Source organism: Lolium rigidum, chromosome 5, assembly GCF_022539505.1.
Source record: "Lolium rigidum isolate FL_2022 chromosome 5, APGP_CSIRO_Lrig_0.1, whole genome shotgun sequence".
In the NCBI taxonomy this organism is placed as follows: Eukaryota; Viridiplantae; Streptophyta; class Magnoliopsida; order Poales; family Poaceae; genus Lolium; species Lolium rigidum.
In genome coordinates, this window is record NC_061512.1 from 169,858,581 (window position 1) to 169,872,622 (window position 14,042).

Below are 14,042 nucleotides of genomic sequence, written 5' to 3' on the forward strand. Positions count from 1 at the left end.
ATACTTGTAATATGTCTTTTATGTGAGTTTTGCTGTACTAGTTCATCCTTGTGTTTGCCTCAAACAACCTTGCTAGCCTAAACCTTGTATCGAGAGGGAATACTTCTCATGCATCCAAATACTTGAGCCAACACTATGCCATTTGTGTCCACCATACCTACCTACTACATGGTATTTCTCCGCCATTCCAAAGTAAATTGCTTGAGTGCTACCTTTAAACAATTCAAAATTTATTACCTCTTATTTGTGTCAATGTTTTATAGCTCATGAGGAAGTATGTGGTGTTTATCTTTCAATCTTGTTGGGCAACTTTCACCAATGGACTAGTGGCTTCATCCGCTTATCCAATAATTTTGCGAAAAGAGCCGGCAATGGGATTCCCGAGTCCCAAATTAACAAACTAAAAATAGACACTCCTCCATGGTATGTGATTGTTGGACGGCACCCGAAGGATTCGGTTAGCCATGGCTTGTGTAAGCAAAGGTTGGGAGGAGTGTCATCATAATAAAACTAAAATAAAAAGGTACTCCTTCATGGTATGAGATTGTTGGCGAGGCACCCGAGGATTCGGTTAGCCATGGTTTGTGAAAGAAAGGTTGGAAGGAGTGCCATCCAAAAATAAAATAAAATGGGAGCCGCTCTTTGAAGGTTTGTCTGGCAAGGGGTTAGAGTACCCGCTACCATTCGTTGACAACAACATACACCTCTCAAAACTTTACTTTTATGCTCTCTTTATGTTTTCAAAATCAAAGCTCTAGCACAAATATAGAAATCGATGCTTTTCCTCTATGAGGACCATTCTTTTACTTTCAATGTTGAGTCAGTTCACCTATTTCTCTCCATCTCAAGAAGCAAACACTTGTGTGAACTGTGCATTGATTCTTACATATTTGCATATTGCATTTGTTATATTGCTTTGCATTGACAATTATCCATGAGATATACATGTTACAAGTTGAAAGCAACCGCTGAAACTTAATCTTCTTTTGTGTTGCTTCAATGCTTTTACTTTGAATTATTGCTTTATGAGTTAACTCTTATGCAAGACTTATTGATGCTTGTCTTGAAGTGCTATTCATGAAAAGTCTTTGCTATATGATTCAGTTGTTTACTCATGTCATACACATTGTTTTGATCGCTGCATTCACTACATATGCTTTACAAATAGTATGATCAAGATTATGATGGCATGTCACTCCAGAAATTATCTTTGTTATCGTTTTACTCGCTCGGGACGAGCGAGAACTAAGCTTGGGGATGCCGATACATCTCCAACGTATCGATAATTTCTTGTGTTCCATGCCACATTATTGATGTTATCTACATGTTTTATGCACACTTTATGTCATATTCGTGCATTTTACTGGAACTAACCTATTAACAAGATGTCGAAGTGCCAGTTCATGTTTTACGCTGTTTTTGGTTTCGAAATCCTAGTAACGAAATATTCTCGGAATCGGACGAAATCAACGCCAAAGTTCCTATTTTACCCGGAAGCATCCGGAACACACGAGAACCGCCGAGAGAAGGGAGGCAGGGCCACCAAACCCTACCCCGGCGCGGCCAAGGGGGCGCCCCTAGGGTGTGGACCCCCTTCGACCTTCCTGCGCCGCCTCTTCGCCTATATAAAGCCCCTGGATCGAGAAAACCCGATAACAATTGACGAAACCCACGAAACCTTCCCGGAGCCGCCGCCATCGCGAAGCCAAGATCCGGGGGACAGGATCTGCTGTCCGGCACCCTGCCGGAGCGGGGAAGTGCCCCGGAAGGCTTCTCCATCGACACTGCTGCCATCTCCACCGCCATCTTCATCACCGCTCGCTGCTCCCATGAGGAGGGAGTAGTTCTCCATCGAGGCTCGGGGCTGTACCGGTAGCTATGTGGTTCATCTCTCTCCTATGTGTGTCAATACAATAATCTCATGAGCTGCCTTACATGATTGAGATTCATATGATGATGCTTGTAATCTAGATGTCATTATGCTAGTCAAGTGAGTTTTACCTATGTGATCTCCGGAGACTCCTAGTCCCACGTGTGTAAAGGTGACGAGTGTGTGCACCGTGTGGGTCTCTTAGGCCATATTTCACGGAATACTTACTCATTGAATGGCATAGTGAGGTGCTTATTTATATCTCTTTATGATTGCGGCATGTTTGTATCACTACTATCTATGTGCTACTCTAGTGATTTGTTATTAAAGTAGTTTATTCCTCCTGCATGTGTGTAAAGGTGACGAGTGCGTGCACCGTGTTAGTACTTGGTTTATGCTATGATCATGATCTCTTGTAGATTATGGAGTTAACTATTGCTATGATAATATTGATGTGATCTATTCCTCCTACATATGCATGAAGGTGACGGTGTGCATGCTATGCTAGTACTTGGTTTAATTCGTTGATCTATCTTACACTAAAGGTTACTAAAACATGAGCATTATTGTGGAGCTTGTTAACTCCGGCATTGAGGGTTCGTGTAATCCTACGCAATGTGTTCATCATCCAACAAAAGTGTAGAGTATGCATTTATCACGTTACAGTTATGTGATCGATGTTGAGAGTGTCCACTAGTGAAAGTCTATTCCCTAGGCCTTGTTCCTAAATACGCTGAGTTACTACTTGCTTGTTTACTACTGTCTGCGTTACTACTACTGCGTTACTATCGCTTGTTTCTTGTTTTTCTTGCGTTACTACTGCTCGCAATACCACCACCATCAACTACACACCAAGCACTTTTCCGGCACCGTTGCTCTTCGCTCATACTTATTTATACCACCTGTATTTCACTATCTCTTCGCCGAACTAGTGCACCTATTTGGTGTGTTGGGGACACAAGAGACTTCTTGCTTTGTGGTTGCGGGGTTGCATGAGAGGGATATCTTTGACCTCTTCCTCCCTGAGTTCGATAAACCTTGGGTATCCACTTAAGGGAAACTTGCTGCTGTTCTACAAACCTCTGCTCTTGGAGGCCCAACACTGTCTACAGGAAAGGAGGGGGAACGTAGACATCAGGGGATCGAAAGAAAAAATAAATCAAAAATCAGTTGGTAAAAAAATCAAAGAAAAGAAACATTTATCGTTCTGAGAGGATGACATGCGGGACCCATGTGGCAGCAGCATCCTCAACGTTTCCAAGGCAGCACGGGATCCAAAAAAAGGCAAAATAGCCAGAAATTAGGGGTCAAAATAACTTCAAGAAAAGAAAGGTTTATCGTCCATAGAGGCTGACATGTGGGACCCATTAGCGAGCAGATTCTTCAACGTTCAAAGGCGGCAGGGGATCAAAAGAAAAAGGAAGTAGCCAGAAATTAGGGGTAAAAAATAACTCCAACAATGGAAACTTTTATTGTTCATAGAGGATGACATGCGGGACCCATGAGCCGGCAGCTTCCTCAACGTTTCAAAGGCGGCATGGGATCGAAAGAAAAAGGCAAGTGACCAAATATCGGGAGCCAAAAATAATCCAAGAAAAGAAACTTTATTGTACATAGAGGATGACATGCGGGTCCCATGAGCCAGCAACTTCCTCAACGTTTCAAAGGCGGCATGGGATCGAAAGAAAAAGGCAAGTGACCAAATATCAGGAGCCAAAAATAATCCAAGAAAAGAAACTTTATTGTACATAGAGGATGACATGCGGGTCCCATTTAGCAGCAGCGGTATCACCGTTTGAGATGCGGCGAGGAGGTCGAAAGAAAAAAGGCAAGTGACCAAATATCAGGGGCCAAAAAAATCCAAGAAAAGAAAGTTTTATAGTACATAGAGGATGACATGCGGGTCCCATTTGGCAGCAGCTGTATCACCGTTTGAGAGGCGGCAGGGGATCGAAAGAAAAAGGCAAGTGACCAAATATGAGGTGCCAAAAATAATCAAAGAAAAGAAAGTTTTCAACGTTTCAAAGGCGGCAGGGGATCAAAAGAAAAAGGAAGTAGCCAGAAATTAGGGGTCAAAAATAACTCCAAGAAAGGAAACTTTTATTGTTCATAGAGGATGACATGCGGGACCCAAGCGCCAGCAGCTTCCTCAACGTTTCAAAGGCGGCATGAGATCGAAAGAAAAAGGCAGGTGACCAAATATCAGTACCGAAAATAATCCAAGAAAAGAAATTTCATTGTACATAGGGGATGACATGTGGGCCCCATTTTGCACCAGGACCAAAAGAAAAATGAAGTAGCCAGAAATCAGGGGGTGAAAAAAATCCAAGAAAAGAAAGATTTCAATTGGGCTGCATCTGGACATCTGGGCCTTCGAACTATCCTGCTGGGTCTTTTGACTCGTACAATTTCAGCCCACTCCAAAACAGGAAAGTTCGGTTTTTTCTCAAAAAAAAACAGGAAAGTCCTATGCTTCGCAAAAACAAAAAACGAGGACACTCAACATATAAGTTTGTTTATGTAAAAATGAAGATTTAATTTATCCGTTTGCAATAGCTCAGAGCGAAATACACTGTTTATTGTCTGGAAAATAATCAAGATATCACATGTTTCTTGTACGTGGAGGCTGACATCGGGGACCCATGAGCCAGGGGATCGAAAATAAAATAAAATAAAAAACTAAAAATCAGTTGGTAAAAAAATCCAAGAAAAGAAAACATTTATCGTTCTGAGAGGATGACATGCGGGACCCATGAGGCAGCAGCATCCTAACGTTTCCAAGGCGGCGGGGGATCAAAAGAAAAAAAAAGGAAATAGCCAGAAATTAATTAGGGGTAAAAAATAAATCCACCAAAGGAAACTTTTATTGTTCATAGAGGATGACATGTGGGACCGACACCGCCAACGAGCGTCCTCATCGTTTCAAAGGGGGCGGGGGATCAAAAGAAAAAGGCAAATAGCCGGAAATTAGGGGTCAAAAATAACTCCAAGAAAGGAAACTTTTATTGTTCGTAGAGGATGACATGGGGGACCCATGAGCCGGCAGCTTACTCAACGTTTCAAAGGCGGCATGAGATCGAAAGAAAAAAACGCAAGTGACCAAATATGAGGTGCCAAAAATAATCCAAGATTTATTGTACATAGAGGATGACATGCGGGTCCCATTTGGCAGCAGCGGTCTCAATGTTTGAAATGCGGCTTGAGATCAAAAGAAAAAGAAAGTAGCTAGAAATTAGGGGGTCAAAAAAAATCCAAGAAAAGAAAGTTGATGGACATAGAGGTTGACATGCGGGTCCCATGTGCCGGCAGCTTACTCCAACGTTTCAAAGGGGCCGGGGGATCAAAAGTAAAAGGCAAATAGCCAAAAATCAGAGGGTGAAAAAAAATCCAAGAAAAAAAACTTTTATAGCACATAGAGGATGACATGCGGGTCCCATGAGCCAGGAGGTTCCTCAACGTTTCAAACGTGGCATGAGATCGAAAGAAAAAGGCAAGTGACGAAATATCAGGAGCCAAAAATAATTCAAGAAAAGAAACTTGATTGTACATAGAGGATGACATGCGGGTCCCATGTGTAAGCAGCTTACTCAACGTTTCCAAGGCGGCAGGGCATCAATAGACAAAAATCAGAGAGTGAAAAAAAACCATAGAAAATAAACTTTTATAGCACATAGAGGATGACATGCGGGTCCCATGAGCCAGCAGGTTCCTCAAAGTTTCAAACGTGGCATGAGATCGAAAGAAAAAAACGCAAGTGACCAAATATCAGGAGCCAAAAATAATCCAAGAAAAGAAAGTTTTATAGTACATAGAGGATGACATGCGGGTCCCAATTAGCAGCAGCGGTATCACCGTTTGAGAGGCTGCACGGGATCGAAAGAAAAAGGCAAGTGACCAAATATCAGGAGCCAAAAATAATCCAAGAAAAGAAATTTTATTGTACGTAGAGGATGACATGCGGGTCCCATTTTGCGAGCAGCGGTCTCAACGTTTCCAAGGCGGCACGGAACCAAAAGAAAAATGAAGTAGCCGGAAATCGGGGGTGAAAAAAATCCAAGAAGAAAGATTTCAATTGGGCTGCATCTGGACATCCGGGCTTTCGAACTATCCTGCTTGGCCTTTTGACTCGTACAATTTCAGCCCACTCCAAAACAGGAAAGTTCCGAATTTTCTAAAAAAACAGGAAAGTCCTATGCTTCGCAAAGACAAAAAAACAAGGAGATTCAACAAATAAGTTTGTTTATGTAAAAATAAAGATTTAATTATCCGTTTGAAATAGCTCAGAGCGCAATACATTGTTTATTGTACGCAAAATAATCAAGGTATCATATGTTTCTTGTACGGGGAGGCTGACATCGGGGACCCATGAGCCAACGAGCGTCGTCAATGTTTTAAAGGCAGCGGGGGATGGAAAGAAAAAATAAACCAAAAATCTGTTGGTAAAAAATCCAAGAAAAGAAACATTTTCGTTACGAGAGGATGACATGCGGGACCCATGAGGCAGCGGCATCCTCGGCGTTTATTGTTCATAGAGGTTGACATGTGGGACCCGTGAGCCGGCGGCGTCCTCAACGTTTTAAAGGCTGCGAGGTGATCGAAAGAAAAAATAAGCCAAAAATCGTTTGGTCAACAAAATCCAAGAAAATAAACATTTACCGTTACGAGAGGATGACATGCGGGACCCATGAGGCAGCGGCATCCTCAACGATTCCAAGGCGGCGGGGAAATATCCAGAAATTAATTAGGGGTTCAAAATAAATCCATCAAAGGAAACTTTTATTGTTCATAGAGGATGACATGTGGGACCGACCTGCCAACGAGCGTCCTCATCGTTTCGAGAGGGGCAGGAGATCAAAAGAAAAAGGCAAATAGCCAGAAATTAGGGGTAAAAAATAATTCCAAGAAAGGAAACTTTTATAGTGCATAGAGGATGACATGCGGGTCCCAGTTAGCAGCAGCGGTATCACCGTTTGAGAGGCGGCGGGGGATCGAAAGAAAAAGGCAAGTGACCAAATATGAGGTGCCAAAAATAATGCAAGAAAAGAAAGTTTTATAGTGCATAGAGGATGACATGCGGGTCCCATTTAGCGACGGCGGTATCACCGTTTGAGAGGCGGCGGGGATCGAAAGAAAAAGGCAAGTGACCAAATATGAGGTGCCAAAAATAATTCAAGAAAAGAAAGTTTTATAGTGCATAGAGGATGACATGCGGGTCCCGGTTAGCAGCAGCGGTATCACCGTTTGAGAGGCGGCAGGGGATCGAAAGAAAAAGGCAAGTGACCAAATTTGAGGTGCCAAAAAAAACTCCAAGAAAAGAAAGTTTTATAGTACATAGAGGATGACATGCGGGTCCCATTTAGCGGCGGCGGTATCACCGTTTGAGAGGCGGCAGGGGATCGAAAGAAAAAGGCAAGTGACCAAATTTGAGGTGCCAAAAAAAAATCCAAGAAAATAAAGTTTTATAGTACATAGAGGATGACATGCGGGTCCCATTTAGCAGCAGCGGTATCACCGTTTGAGAGGCGGCAGGGGATCGAAAGAAAAAGGCAAGTGACCAAATATGAGGTGCCAAAAATAATTCAAGAAAAGAAAGTTTTATAGTGCATAGAGGATGACATGCGGGTCCCATTTAGCAGCAGCGGTATCACCGTTTGAGAGGCGGCGGGGGATCGAAAGAAAAAGGCAAGTGACCAAATATGAGGTGCCAAAAATAATTCAAGAAAAGAAAGTTTTATAGTGCATAGAGGATGACATGCGGGTCCCATTTAGCGACGAGCGGTATCACCGTTTGAGAGGCGGCGAGGGGATCGAAAGAAAAAGGCAAGTGACCAAATTTGAGGTGCCAAAAAAAACTCCAAGAAAAGAAAGTTGATTGCACATAGAGGATGACATGCGGGTCCCATTTAGCGGCGGCGGTCTCAACGTTTCCAAGGCGGCAAGGGATCAAAAGAAAAAGGAAGTAGCCAGAAATCGGGGGTCAAAAAAATCCAAGAATAGAAAGAATTTTGGTTCATAGAGGATGACATGCGGGACCCATGATCCTGCATCGTAAACGGCTCGATCGGAGAACGTTGAACGAGATGGCGCGATCGAGAAAAAAAACAATGCCAGAGAGGTTGCCATCTGGGCCCTACATCCCTCGGCGGTGCGGATTTGCGTTGACTCGGCCGGCGAACCCGAGAATTCGCGATGCACCATGTCCCGGGCCACCATACGCGACGTTTTGGCCGCTTTCGTCGGGCTAGGTGGCCTCAAAAACGAGAAAAAAAAAAGTTTTGACATGCACCACGGAGGGACCAAAATCGTCGGCCATGGTACACCAGCAACCACGGCGCGACTTCAACTTCGTCGGCCATGGCAACTTTTCTTGTAGTGTTGGTCGAGCGTGCGTTCTGTCCCATCTGGTGGAGAGCTGGTTTGGGCTCTCCTTCTTTGGTGGGTTTTCCTCTGAAGGTCGGTGGTTAGGGCTCCTTTGTGATCCTGGCCATCACATCGCCGATAAACTCATCAGCTAAGGCTGGTGGATCGGGAGTAAAGAAGGGAGGATAGATTGACGATATGCTCCTCCGATTGGGGATTGATGAGGACGAATTTGATGATTTTATTTATGAAGGGGAAGCGGGCGCCCCGATTGAAGGGATGAAGTGGATGGCCCTTGCCAAGTTACATACTGCAAACACTTTTAGCCCTCAAGCTTTTGAACACAACATGAGAACGGCCTGGAGTCCGGCAAAGGAGATAAAATTCAATCATCTAGAAGACAATCTTTTCACAGTTCAATGCTTCTGTTTGGGAGACTGGCTTAAGGTTGAGAAGGGGGGTCCGTGGCTGTTTAGGCAATAGGCTATTTCGATTGAACAGTATGATGGCTTCTCCCTAACTGATGATCTTAATTACTTCACCACTTGGATTCAGATTCACAAGCTCACTGTGGGGTATAGACAAGAGGCGACGATCAAGAACTTGACAGATAAGAAGGTGGGCAAAGTAATGGAAACCCAACTGAATGTAAAGGGTGCTGGGAATTTTGTTCGGGCTAAAGTGAGGTTGGATGTTAGGAAACCTCTAGCCCGGTTTGTCTCCATAATTCGTGAGGGGGTTCGCGAGGTATATCCTATCAAATTTGAGAAGATGCCAAGGTTTTGTGGTGCTTGTGGATATGTTGGTCATTCTCATATCGAATGTGGCACGGGGGAATTTGATGAAGAAAAGCTGAAGTGGGGGGATTTTCTCAAAGCAGATTGGGATACCTGGTTTGGACAAGGAGTTGGAGGTGGTCGATGAGGTTTCTCTGGCCGGGGTATAGGGGAGCGTTCTGGTCGTGGACGAATGGGAGGTAGAGATGGCTTCAGAGGAAGGGGTGAGGGAATCAACTCAAGCTGGCAGTTTAATGCTTTGGCCTATGTTGATGGAATGGCTTCTCCCGGCTCTAATCAAAAGAGTTCTGGTACCAATGCAAATAGTAAATAATCGGAAACCGATGACACCGCTGCTAGCCCAGAAAAGAAGGATATGGATGTTGATAAAAAGGACCCGGCAAATGCTTTAGCTAAGCGTTCGCTGGAGATGGGCAAAGAAGGTCTTGAGACAGACGTTATTCCTGTAGATGTTGGTAATGGTAATGGAGTAGCAGCGATGAATACAGGGGAAGTGCTGCGGAAGTTCTTGCAGCTAAGGAAGCGAAAAAAGATCGTGTGAAACGCACAAAGAAGGATGAAGCAAACTCCTCTTCACTAGGATCGGCAGGGTCACTCGAGGACCCTATCCGGTCGCAATGAAGATATTAGTTTGGAACTGTCGTGGGCTGGGTAATACCGTGGCAGTTCTAGCGCTTCTGGATGTTAAGAGGCGCCATAACCCCGAGATGGTTTTTTTGTTGGAGACCCACCTTGATCGTTATCCGGTGGAGTGTCTGGGGAGGAGATTGGGTATGGATTGTTCTATCATTCAGCCAAGTGATGGTAGAAAAGGGGGTATTATTATGTTCTGGAGGAAAGAGGTAAAGCTGCACCAGGTTTTTTCTTGCCCCAATTATATTGACGTAAAGATTGACGAGGGTCTGAATAAGGTGTGGCGGTTTACTGGTATGTATGGGGAGTTCAAATGGGCAGAAAAGTACAAAACTTTGGATAGAATTCGGATTATCCAGCAGCAGAATAATCTCCCTTGATTAATTATGGGTGATCTCAATGAGATACTCTATATTCATGAAAAGGAGGGGGGTCGTGTTCGGCCGGAGAGATTCAGAAAGGCTTTTCATGACACACTTGACGAGTGCGAGTTGGATGATATTGGGTATATTGGTGACCCGTTTACTTGTCATAGGGGAACCATGAGGGAAAGATTGGACCGTGGACTTGCGAACCATAGCTGGAATCTTCTACATGATAAGGCATCAATTATCCATCTTCAGTATAATCATTCTGACCACCGGCCATTATTGTTGGATACTGAGTTCTATTCTATGCCACCTAACTCTATCAATCCAAGTTCTAGGAGTTTTGAAGCCAAATGGTTTAAGGAAGTGGGTTTTCGGGATGTGGTACATGAACAATGGATGGCTGCTCGGAGTGATGTGATCGACGTGCATGAGCGCTTGAAGGCCATGCACACGGGGCTTCATGAATGGGATAAACGGGTTCTTAAAAGGCCAAAGAAAACTATTCGTAAGGCCCAGTTTAAGCTAGATGAGCTGATGAGGGGTCCGTTGTCACCAGAAAATGATTAGAAAAAGTACCAACTTGCTAAGCTAATTGAGAAATTATTGGAACGGGAAGAAATAAAATGGAGTCAGCGGTCCCGTGCAAATTGGCTTGAAAACGGAGATAAAAATACTGCTTTCTTCCATAGCTTTGCATCAGCTCGAAAGAAGAGGAATCATATCAAACAATTAAAGGACCCAACGGGCCAGTTTGTGGAAGGTACTGATCTGTTAAACCCCTTAATCCGGAACTATTTTTGCTAATCTGTTTAGTACGGACAACCCGGCTATTGATCCCAGTTTCATGGAAAAAAGTTATGTCAAAGGTTACTACTGATATGAATAATATGTTAATTGCTCCATTTACGCATGATGATGTAAAAAGGGCTGTTTTTAGTATGGGTGATCTTAAATCTCCAGGTCCGGATGGGCTGCATGCGATTTTCTATAAGTTCTCGCATCTTATTGGGGATGATATCACTGCTGTTGCTCTTCAGGCGATCAATGATAGGGTAATTCCGGGCGGCTGGAATGAAACTATAATTGTTCTAATTCCTAAAATTGACAATCCAGAGGAGGTTTCACAATTTCGACCCATTTCCCTGTGTAATGTTGTGTATAAAATTATCTCCAAGATGTTGGCTGTGAGGTTGAAGGTGATTCTCCCGGACATTATTTCTCCTACCCAAAGTGTGTTTGTGCTGGGAAGATTAATTACTGACAATGTTTTGGTGGCCTATGAATGCGTGCATGAGATTAAGAAAGGCAGGGGAAGTCAGACCTTTGTGTGGTGAAGTTGGACATGCACAAGGCTTATGACAGGGTTGAATGGAGTTTTTTGAGGAGGATGATATCAGACTTGGATTTCATGAATTATGGGTTGATTTAATTATGTCTTGTGTCACTTCGGTTTCTTACTCGGTGAGGTATAATTCTAAGTTGACAGATGGTTTTACTCCTACTAGAGGTATTCGCCAAGGGGACCCCTTATCCCCCTATTTATTCCTGTTATGTGTGGAGGATTTATCTAGTTGTTTGTTGCGTGAAGAGGAGGTTGGTGGCATTGAAGGGATCAAGGTGTGCAGGAATGCACCATCAGTTATTATTTGCTGCTGATTCTTTGATTCTCTTGAAGGAAAATTTTGAACAATGCAATCTCGTTGCAACAAATGATGGAGTCCTATTGTGCAAACTCGGGACAATCGGTGAGTGTGGCTAAATCTAGTATTTTCTTCAGCCCTAATACTAATGTTGATGTGAGAGTTGATATATGTACCGCTCTGAATATTAATACGGAGGTGATATCGGATAAATATTTGGGCCTTCCAGCTATTGTTGGTGTGGATAGGAGTGATTGTTTCATGCATCTTGTGGAAAGAGTTCTTCAAAGAATTAAGGGGTGGAAGGAGAAGATGTTATCTATTGGAGGCAAGGAAATTATTATTAAGGCAGTCTATCCCGGTTTATGCCATGTCGGTGTTTCTTCTTCCCAAGAATATATCCAAAAAAATCTCTAATATCATCGCCCAATTTTGGTGGGGAGATGATGATAAGGGGAAAAAATGCAATGGTATGCATGGTGGAAAATGTGTTTCCCAAAAAAAGGAGGGAGGTATGGGGTTTAGGGATTTCCATTCTTTTAATCTCGCTATGCTTGCGAAACAGGTTTCGAGAATTATTGATGACCCCGATTCTCTTTGTGCTAAAGTGTTGAGAGCCCAGTACTTCCCGGATGGCGATATTCTTAGAGCGGGGCCTAAGGCGGGCTCTTCTTTAACCTGGCAGAGTATTGTGGCTGGTATTCAGACTTTCAAAAGAGGATGTATGTGGAGAGTGGGATCAGGTGAGTCAATTCATATTTGGAGGGACCCATGGATACCGGCCAGTCCAAACAGAAGAATTATTTCCCCTAGAGGGAACTGTATCCTCACAAAAGTTTTGGAACTCATCGACCCTTATACAAGACAGTGGGATCAAGAACTGTTACATAACAATTTTAACCAAATTGATGCAAATAGGATCCTTCAAATTCCCCTTATGACTGAAGGCTTCGATGATTTTCTTGCATGGCATGGGACCAGATCAGGAAGGTTCTCTGTTCGCTCGACATATCATACTGAGTGGCGACATGAGTTCAATGGGGTTACGTGCAGATCACTATAGCGGGAACCCCTCTAAATAATGTTACTTGGAAAATTTTGTGGAAACTTGATGTTTCGGCAAAAGTTAAAAATCTATTGCTGGCGTATTTTGCATGGTGTTCTGCCAGTGAAGGTGATCTTGTTCAGGCGGCATATTGGTGACAATGGATTATGCCCTGCAATGTCACGGAGGAGGATGTGCTCCATATGATCTTTAAATGCCCGGAAGCTGAAAAAATATGGAAGGGCCTGGGTTTGTTTGACGTGGTGCAGGGAGCAATAGTGCATGGTCGATCGGGGTCTGAGGTTTTGGGTTCGCTCCTCAGCTCAAACCAGTGTGAAGTGGTGGGATTTGAATCGATTAAGCATAGAGAATTAGTTGCGGTGGCAGCATGGTATATATGGTGGATGAGAAGACGCCGATCACGTGGAGAACAGGTTCCTCTGGTTCTGAACTGTATTACTTTCATCCGGGCTATTACTGCTAATGCTGCTCGGGCTAAATCGCATCAAAATGTAAATGAAGAGAAGAAGTGGGTAAGACCTAGAAGCAATTATATTAAGATCAATGTTGATGCTGGATTTTTCCCTGATGACCAAGCTGGGGCTACTGGAGCGGTGATTCGGAATGCCCAGGGCTTCTTTCTCGCAGTAGAGGGTACGCTATTATCGCATGTACCATCGACTGCTATGGCTGAGGCCCTAGCCATGCTCAACGGCCTCAAATTGGCGAAAAACTTGGGGTTCTCGTTGAAGCAGAATCAGACTCCCTTGAGGTTATTCAATATTGTTCTGGGGCGGAAGAAATTTGGAATGAGGCAACAACCATTTATGCCGAGATCATGTCTGTTGCAGGAAGTATTGGTGTAGTGGAGTTTTGTCACTGTAGGAGGGAGATGAATAGAGTAGCTCATGATATTGCTAGGCATAGTTACAATTCAAATTCTGGGTGTAATTGGATCGATGAACCCCCTAGTTTTCTTCTCCAACCCCTCCTGAATGATGTAACTTTCCTGTGACTGTGAGGCGGCAAGTTTCTTACGCACTCTTTTCCTTACCAGGGTACCTAAGGGGACTGGAAGGTTTTTAATGAGGCAGCTTGCTGACCTAATATATTATATTTTTACCTCAAAAAATAAACTGTAGTGCTGCCATTTTTTTTCTAAAAAAAAAATCTTTTTTTTCAAAAAATATTGACACTTCAAAATATATTCTTTTGGTAGGGGAAGCATACTTGGTTTTTAGGGGAGCCGAATATACTCTGTTGGTTTTTAGGGTATACGTACTTGTGGATTCATAGTACTTGTATGTGGGCCCTAGTTCTACCCAT